The sequence below is a fragment of the Aegilops tauschii genome, chromosome 4 (assembly GCF_002575655.3).
Source record: "Aegilops tauschii subsp. strangulata cultivar AL8/78 chromosome 4, Aet v6.0, whole genome shotgun sequence".
NCBI lineage: Eukaryota > Viridiplantae > Streptophyta > Magnoliopsida > Poales > Poaceae > Aegilops > Aegilops tauschii.
The window spans coordinates 412538815-412547806 of record NC_053038.3 but is presented as its reverse complement, the minus strand read 5'-3'; positions in this window follow the sequence as shown (position 1 = coordinate 412547806).

Here is an 8992-nt window from a genome sequence, read left to right as displayed (position 1 = left end):
CCAGCATGCATCTAGAGTATTAAGTTCATAAGAACAGAGTAACGCTTTAAGTAAGATGACATGATGTAGAGGGATAAACTCGTGCAATATGATATAAACCCCATCTTGTTATCCTCGATGGCAACAATACAATACGTGCCTTGTTGCCCCTACTGTCACTGGGAAAGGACACCGCAAGATTGAACCCAAAACTAAGCACTTCTCCCATTGCAAGAAAGTTCGATCTAGTAGGCCAAACCAAACTGATAATTCGAAGAGACTTGCAAAGATAACCAATCATACATAAAGGAATTCACAGAAGATTCAAATAATGTTCATAGATAAACTTGATCATCAACCCACAATTCATCGGTCTCAACAAACACACCGCAAAAGAAGATTACATCGAATAGATCTCCACAAGAGAGGGGGAGAACATTGTATTGAGATCCAAAAAGAGAGAAGAAGTCATCTAGCTAATAACTATGGACCCGAAGGTCTGAGGTAAACTACTCACACATCATCGGAGAGGCTATGGAGTTGATGTAGAAGCCCTCCGTGATCGATGCCCCCTCCGGTGGAGCTCCGGAAAAGGCCCCAAGATGGGATCTCACGGGTACAGAAGGTTGCGGTGGTGGAATTAGGTTTTTGGCTCCGTATCTGGTAGTTTGGGGGTACATAGGTATATATAGGAGGAAGAAGTACGTCGGTGGAGCAACGTGGGGCCCACAAGGGTGGAGGGCGTGCCCAGGGGGTAGGCGCGCCCCCTACCTCGTGCCTTCCTGGTTGATGTCTTGACGTAGGGTCCAAGTCCTCTGGATCACGTTTGTTCTAAAAATCACGTTCTCGAAGGTTTCATTCCGTTTGGACTCCGTTTGATATTCTTTTTCTGCGAAACTCTGAAATAGGCAAAAAACAGCAATTCTGGGCTGGGCCTCCGGTTAATAGGTTAGTCCCAAAAATAATATAAAAGTGTATAATAAAGCCCATTAATGTCCAAAACAGAATATAATATAGCATGGAACAATAAAAAATAATAGATACGTTGGAGACGTATCAAGCATCCCCAAGCTTAATTCATGCTCGTCCTCGAGTAGGTAAATGATAAAAACAGAATTTTTGATGTGGAATGATACTTGGCATAATTTCAATGTAATTCTATTAATTGTGGTATGAATATTCAGATCCGAAAGATTCAAGATAAAAGTTTAATATTGACATAAAAGTAATAATACTTCAAGCATACTAACTAGGCAATTATGTCTTCTCAAAATATCATGGCCAAAGAAAGTTCATCCCTACAAAATCATATAGTTTAGTCATGCTCCATTTTTTTCACACAAGAATGCTCTCATCATGCACAACCCCGATGACAAGCCAAGCAATTGTTTCATACTTTAGTAATCTCAAACTTTTTCAACTTTCACGCAATACATGAGCGTGAGCCATGGATATAGCACTATGGGTGGAATAGAATATAATGATGGGGGTTATGTGGAGAAGACAAAAAAGGAGAAAGTCTCACATCAACGCGGCTAATCAATGAGCTATGGAGATGCCCATCGATTGATGTTAATGCAAGGAGTAGGGATTGCCATGCAACGGATGCACTAGAGCTATAAATGCATGAAAGCTCAACAAAGGAAACAAAGTGGGTGTGCATCCAACTTGCTTGCTCACGAAGACCTAGGGAATTTGAGGAAGCCCATTGTTGGAATATACAAGCCAAGTTCTATAATGAAAAATTCCCACTAGTATATGAAAGTGACAAAATAAGAGACTCTCTATCATGATGATCATGGTGCTACTTTGAAGCACAAGTGTGGAAAAAGGATGGTAGCATTGTCCCCCCCTTTTTGGGCCTTCCTTTTTTTGGCCTTTCTCTTTTTTTATTACGACAATGCTCTATGAATGATGATCATCACACTTCTATTTATTTACAACTCAATGATTATAACTCAATACTAGAAAAAAGTATGACTCTTTATGAATGCCTCCGGCGGTATACCGGGATAGCAATGAATCAAGAGTGACATGTATGAAAAATTATCAAGAGTGACACTCCTGTTGTTCTATGTTGACACTCGAAATTTTTTGAAAGCAATCAGAGGCAACGGATATCGTTTCGTACCCAATGGTGGCACGTTCCCTACCGAAACCATCACGCTTGTTGTGAGAAGCTCTGGTTTGTGAGAAGCTTATACCCAAACCTGCCCCAAATGAGACAAAAAATTACCACGGCATGTTGATGCCGCTCCATGATAGCATGCCAAGTTTCATGAATTTCGGAAGAGTTTTGGATTTACTAGAATTTAAAAACTAGGCATCGCAATGTTTGCGGACGAGTGACGGTGGCAAGGTGTTTGAAATTCATTCCCATTTCTTGCATGGGACCTAAGCATGCAACCAAGGACACATATTTGATTTTTCAACCAGTTTATATGCACTGGAGAATGTGCATGTAGTTCAAATTTCAATTATGCGCATAAAATGCATGGGAAACCCAGTAAATGTATAAAAATGTCCAAACAAACCGCGAAAAATTCCAAAATTGAACACAACACTCCTGTTGTTCTATGTTGGCACTCGAAAAAAATTGAAAGCAATCAGAGGCAACGGGTATCGTTTCGTCCCCAAAGGTGGCACGTTCCCTACCGAAACCATCACGCTTGTTGTGAGAAGCTTATACCCAAACCTGCCCCAAATGGGACAAAAAATTTACCACGGCATGTTGATGCCGCTCCATGATAGCATGCCAAGTTTCATGAATTTCAGACGAGTTTTGGATTTACTAGAATTTAAAAACCAGGTATCTCAATGTTTGCGGCCGAGTGACGGTGGTAAGGTGTTTGAAATTCATTCCCATTTCTTGCATGGGACCTGAGCATGCAACCAAGGACACATATTTGATTTTTCAACTAGTTTATATGCACTGGAGAATGTGCATGTAGTTCAAATTTGAATTATGCGCATAAAATGCCTGGGAAACCCAGTTAATGTATAAAAATGTCCAAATGAACCCCGAAAAATTCCAAAATTTAACACAACACTCCTTTTGTTCTTTGTTGACACTCGAAATTCTTTGAAAGCAATCAGAGGCAACGGATATCGTTTCGTCCCCAAAGGTGGCATGTTCCCTACCGAAAGCATCACGCTTGTTGTGAGAAGCTCTGGTATGTGAGAAGCTTATACCAAAACCTGCCCCAAATGGGACAATTTTCTTACCACGGCATGTTGATGCCGCTCCATGATAGCATGCCAAGTTTCATGAATTTCAGACGAGTTTTGGAGTTACTAGAATTTAAAAGACATGTATCTCAATGTTTGCGGCGAGTGACGGTGGCAGGGTGTTTGAAATTCATTCCCATTTCTTGCATGGGATCTAAGCATGCACCGAAGGACACAGATTTGTTTTTTCAACCAATTTATATGCACTGGAGCATGTGCATGTACTTCAAATTTGAATTATGCACATAAATGCATTGAAAATTCACTTAATGCATAAAAATGTCCAAACAAACCCTAAAAAATCACAAAAAATAAAACAACACTCATGTTGTTCTATGTTGACACGAGAAATTTTTTGGAAGCAATAAGAGGCAATAGATATCGTTTTGTCCCCAAAGGTGGGGCATTCCCTACCGAAACCATCATGCTTGTTGTGAGAAGCTCCGATTTGTGAGAAGCTTATACCCAAACCTGCCCCAAATGGGACAAGTTTTTTACCACGACATGTTGATGCCGCTCCATGATAGCATGCCAAGTTTCATGAATTTCAGACGAGTTTTGTATTTACTCGAATTTAAAAACCAAGTATCTCAATGTTTGCGGCCGAGTGACGGCGGCTGGGTGTTTGACATTCATTCCCATTTCTTGCATGGGACCTAAACATGCAACCAAGGACACAGATTTGATTTTTCAACCAGTTTATATGCACTGGAGCATGTGCATGTAGTTCAAATTTGAATTATGCACCTGAAATGCCTACAAAACCAAGTTAATGTAGAAAAACATCCAAACGAACCCTGAATAATTCCAATTTTTTTGATGACACACCTATAGTTGCATGTTCACTTCAGATAAAATTTCTAGCAATTCAAACACCATCCTTTGCAGCTTTGACCCCATTACGTAATTCAAATCAAGACGAAAAATCAAGTAGATCGCACACAGTTTATTATCACCAACCGTGTGAGATGCAGAACAAAATATCTTGGAGCACCGTCAGCATATAGTACGCCTATGGCTTAAGCGAGAAGGTGCGTCGGCTAGTCCACAGCCAGCGTGTCAAGCACACTAGCTCACTCCCCAAATATCATTTCACTGTTCAATCGTCGCCGGTGAAAGATGGGGACATGGACCCGCGTTGTGAGGGCAACTTCGGCGGCCCACTCCGGCAAGAGCGCGGCCGCAGCCACCAGGCGCGTGCTAGCAAGCTTCGTGAGGGTGACCCCAATCTGCGTCCGGGCGGCCAAGGCAGCCCAAACGGCCGTTGTTGCTTCTCAGGCGGTGGCAGCAGCATCTGCCTCGAGGATAGCAACTAGCAAGAGCGGCACAGCAGTTGTCCGTTCCGCAGCAGTGGCCTTAGCCCTGATGGAGGCCGCCCACCACCATGTCGAGGCCGTCCATTCCCAGCTCGTGGCGCTCACCGCACAAATTGAAGAAAGCTTCTCCGACAGTGGTCGGCAACCCACGGTCGAAGAGTTGGCAATCGCCGAGAGAGTTGGAGCAGCCATCCGTTCCTATGCAGCATACCTTGCCACGACGGAGCCCGCAAAGCCCAGATCGCGGCCGCCCACGCCCTCCTCATGGCAGCCTATTCCAAAGAGATGGCGGACGCGAATGGCGAGATGCTTACCGAGTATGGTGCGATTGATGCCATGGAGCCCCTTCCCCAGGAGACCGTCGGGCGCGAGCTGGACATGGAGGCGGCGGCGGAGATCGACGAGCACCAGCCGTAGTAGTACTCTTTGTTTTGTTTAATTAAGAGCACCGGTCTTTAATTAGTTAGAGTAATGTTTAGGTCAGCTAGCTCTGTTTAATTGCTGAATTTGCTCGATTAAAAAGTGTGGGTGTGCCGTAGTCTCCTTTGTGTACCCAAATTATGCAATGATGTGGATGACCACTTTAACCATGGAAATTCGAACCAAATTTTTTGACGTTCAAACTCATCACACACGGGTTAAGCTATCTGAATCATTTGTGATGTTCACATATCGTACACGGTTCTGAATAAGGGACCGTGTCTGATGACACTTTGCGCCCCAGTTTTTTGTCTGAAGCGATTCCAAATTTTCGGCTTCCGCAGAAATATCTACCTCCCCACCCTCTCCCCCTTACCAAAAGCCACATTTTCCCCCTTTCCACCTTCCTTTCAAAGTTGAAACCTTCACTCCTTGCTTGCAGCGCCGCCTCCTCGCTGGCGACCCTCCTTCACACTGCTCGGCCTCGCCTATCCAGGCAGGTAATCCTCACCCGACCCCCATCCTCCTCCTCCTTCCACATCCCACATGCCCCGACTGCCGGCACGAGCGTGACACCTTCCACCCAAATCACCGACCCCTCCACTAAATAAGCGCCGGCCTAAGCCATGGTGCACACAGTATAGCGAGGATCTCAAGGAGCATTTGGCAGCGAGAAGCAAATCGCGGCCACACGCGCGGATGAGGTCGCGATGGCTGCCATTCGTGTCGACCCCCAGATCTTGGAGGAGCACCTCGCCGTTGAGGCCACCGTTGACGCCTCGCGGGCCGACGCCGCGACGCGATTGGCTGCTTTAAACGACAGTTCGTGGCGATTTCTCAAGGCCATCGTTTGTTAGCTACTGCCTTTCCTTAACAAATTCTAGTGAATTGTGCTATCTACTTTTACCATGCAATCTTCTGCTATAGTGTATATGTTCTATATGTCATGCAATGTGGTGTTCAGTTAACTGCTTGGTTCAATTCTGCAAATGTGATGTTCAATTCTTCAGGGTGCAATATTTCCAAGTTGTTAAGCATGCTTGGTTTGGTTAACTGTCTGATCTTCTATTACGAGTATGTTATATTGTGTAATGTGGTGCTCAGTTAATGTTTGGTTCATTTGTTGTGGTGTTTAGTTAACTGCTTGGTTCAATTCTGCAATGCGATGCTCAATTGTTGTGGTTGCATTCTGTTATTGTATACCATGTGAGAAATAAATCGAATTTGGTTGTACTAAATACATGAGAAACAAATACAATTGCTATATTTCCAAGCTGTTAAGCATGCTTGGTTTGGTTAACTGTCTGATCTTCTATTAGGAGTATGTTATATTGTGCAATGTGGTGCTCAGTTAATGTTTGGTTCATTTGTTGTGGTGTTTAGCTAACTGCTTGGTTCAATTCTACACTGCGATGTCCAATTGTCGTGGGTAGAATTTTGTATTGTTGTGCATGTGAGGAATAAATCGAATTTGGCTGCACTTAATACATGAGAAACATATACAAGTGCTATATTTCCTAGTTCTTAATCATGCTTGGTTTGGATAAATGGGTTTTCCATGTGGCTTGAATTAATCTGATGAATCTGCAATGTGCTTATTTTTCATCAACATATTTTACTGATAGCATGTGAACCCTTACTTAACCTGATGACTAACTACCTTATATGTGTTGCAGGGAAACAATGGGAAGCACTGAGGTTTACAATCGAGGTTAGCACGTGTATGGTCCGTTGTCTAATAGCACATTATTGTGCAATTGCAGGAACCATTCTAATATTTAGGTTTTTAACAATTTGGTCTTGCACATGTAGGTCCTGCTGTCAGAGGTTTTGACCCACTGTTCGACCCTTTTTGCATATGGGGAAATGAGTTGTCCATGAATATCAGTCCAGTCAAGAAACTCAGAAAGATTATTAGGATAAAGAAATTAGCGACAAAAAACAACAAGATCTTTGTCTGCACAATGAACAAGACATCAATTCACTACAAGATGGTACTAACTATTATACCTTGCCTTTTTAATTCCTTTGCTCCATTTCCAATATAGAGAAGATATTTATGCACATCCTTGTTTTCAGGCCTTTCCAAAGCAGTTAACTGATGATTACCTCTCAAACCACATGTATGGTCAGGAGGCGAGGAAGTTATTCATACAAAACCCACGGTTCAATATTGAAGTGTTCCTAAAGAGGACGAAGGATGGACGGTCAATCATCCACGGGCACTGGCCTAAAGTTACAAAGACCTTCAACATCAATGAAGGCTCAATATTCGCCTTCTGCTTCAGCAGTTTTCCAGATGAGATACATCTGTCTATGTACCGTCTATGATGCTAATTTCGAAAGGTTATAGATGTTGCATGTGAAACTTGGTCCTGGTGTAGTTGTGTAATGGGGTAGCTAAGTGCTGAAGCTATATGATGTTGTACTCTGATGTATTTCAATTACGAAAATGAAATATATTGTGTGCTTAATATGAAATGTCAATTAGATTAATAAATGGATTATGAATAATCGAATAACACTACAAAAAAAGACACATCCGTGACATTTTGGGCCGAACGAATTTTTTTTCTGTCATACATATGACACTTCTATGACGATAATTGTGACAAAACCCAGTATCATCATAGATGTGGTGGGCTCCTACTTCTATGACAAAAAATCATGACAGAAAATGGGCTTTTCGTCCTGGGCGGGCCGGAGACGCAGTTGCATGACATTCTTTGGGCCGTCCATGACGGAAACAACCGTGGTAGAAGCGAGGGCGAGGAAAATTTCAGGGAGTTCCCGGTTACGGTGGGAGGTCGGGGGCCGAGCGATGCGCGTTTCTCTCGTACACGTACGTGCGTGTGTGCGAGGCGTTGGCTCTAACTGAACCCGAGCGAGGCGTTGGGCTCTAACTAAACCCGAGCGGTTGCACTGCAGGCTACGCGTTACTGAACCCGAGCGATCGATCGATGGCTGTTAACTGAACCCGATCGAGCGATTCCTTCACTACTGCTGCTAACTGAAGCCGATCGATGCTGCCTCTGGGATGAACAGTGAGTGTTGCGGGGGGGTTTGGATGAACAGTGAGCGGTGGCGTTGCCTCTGGATGAACAGGACCCCGTGGTGTGGTGGAGGGCTGGATGAACAGTAGACGGTGGAGGGGTGCCCGTGGAGGGGTGGTTGAACAGGACCCCCGTGGTGTGGAGGGCTAGATGAACAGTAGACGGTGGAGGGGTGCCCGTGGAGGGGTGGTTGAACAGTAGCCGGTGGAGTAGCGCGCGGTGGAGGCTGGATGAACAGGAGCCCGTGGAGGCTGGAGGAGGTCGACGGTAGCCCGTGGAGGCTGGAGGAGGTCGACGGTGGAGATGAACAGTATCCCGTGGAGTCCCGTTTTGCGGTACGCCACACCCCTCCTGATGAACAGGACCCCCATTTCGACCGTAGGAGGTCCGTTTCGTCCGTTTTGCGGTACGCCACACCCCTCCCGATCAACAGGACCCCCGTTTCGACCGTAGGAGGTCCGTTTCCTCCGTTTTGCGGTACGCCACACCCCTCCCGATCAACAGGACCCCCGTTTCGACCGTAGGAGGTCCGTTTCCTCCGTTTTGCAGTACGCCACACTCCTCCCGATCAACAGGACCCCCGTTTCGACCGTAGGAGGTCCGTTTCCTCCGTTTTGTGGTACGCCACACCCCTCCCCATGAACACGACGCATTCCGTTGCCTCCCCATGAACACAACGCATTCCGTTGCCTCCCCATGAACACGACGACGACGCTGTTTCTCCGTTTCGACCCAGCCATGTACACGAGCCCTGGCCGTACGTATGCGCGAGTAGGCGTTCGAGACCCCGCCCGTATGTACACATACGTGGCCATATTTTCTTTCTTGCACCCTGGCCGTTGTACGTACGTGTACATGCTACATGCGCGCCTCTCCTACGACACGTACGCGCCTCTACTACGACACATGCGCGCCTCTACATCCACCAGTATATATATATATGTACACGTTCGCGACCAGAATGACAACGCTACGTACGCTTCGACCAGGTGGGTC